We start from the raw sequence: 1,149 nt of genomic DNA, 5'->3' as shown, positions 1-1,149 counted from the left end.
GACCGGTAAGAGGATCTTGACCCTTGACTTGGTGTTGTCAGCACCACACTCTCCCAAGAGACTTTTTAAATTGAAAGATAATTTATTATACATATTTGTGGGGTACAAAGTTGACTATCAAAGAATCAGATTCCTATGGCCGGCCCCGTGGCTCACTCCAGAGAGTGCGGCACTGGTAGCGCCGAGGCCGCGGGTTCGGATCCTATACAGGGATGGCCCGTGCGCTCACTGGCTGAACATGGTGCGGATGACACCGAGCTGAGGGTTGTTGTGCTCCCCTTACCGGTCAGAAACAAAAACAAAGAATCAGATTTTTTTAGGAACCCTAACTCACAGCAAAGAGAACACTTTAGTCTGTTCGGTAACGGCACTGCTGGTATTCATTTAGGGCTTCTGAATGTTTTATCATGAAAAGAAGACAAGACTCTGGCTGCATATCATCCAGTTGTTCAAGTTTATTTATGTTGTTTTAATACACTGACAAATCACACCACATTTTGTTTGTAACCTTTTCTCCATTGAAAGTCACTTTAGCTTAAACCAGAAGATTCTCTTAAAGAACACACACGCACACAAGAGGCAAATACAGAAATGTAACCCCACCAAAGTGCATGTGAATGAAAGTGCAAAAAAGCTTCATTTTCATTTTCAAACTCTGGGATCATTCTCTCTGCCTCAGAAATTAAACAGAAAGGTCTTCCCTGCCCTAGGCCAGGGCTGGGCAGGGGCTGGGGACCAAAGTGTAAGTGGTGCCTGTTGCTAGAGAGCAGGGCAGAGGGCACCAGGAGCCGCTGCCAACTCCCTCCCCTTGCTACACACCAGGTCAAGGTGCAATGATTTCATTTGGTGACAGGGTGGGGGAGAAGTGGAGGAGGAGTGGACAGACGGCAGATTCCTTTCCACTTTTTTATGATTTAGTTTCTTTCCAAAGAGTTTAATGTTAACGCAGAAAGTGCTGAGGCTTCAAAGTTTGGAAGCCTGAGGACGCTTTTCTCCAAGGCCTATGGTCCATCTTGCCTTTACCATAGGCAGGCATTAGGTGGTTGGCAGGTCCACAGAGCAAATGCCATCCCAGCCCCTATCTTTAGAGGCTCCGAGGTCCCACAGCACTGGCCATGAGCATTTGCTGCCTGCTCCTCATGCCAGTCA

This window comes from Galeopterus variegatus, unplaced genomic scaffold (assembly GCF_000696425.1).
Source record: "Galeopterus variegatus unplaced genomic scaffold, G_variegatus-3.0.2 Scaffold7377, whole genome shotgun sequence".
Taxonomy (NCBI): Eukaryota; Metazoa; Chordata; class Mammalia; order Dermoptera; family Cynocephalidae; genus Galeopterus; species Galeopterus variegatus.
Note: the sequence above shows the minus strand (reverse complement) of the source record.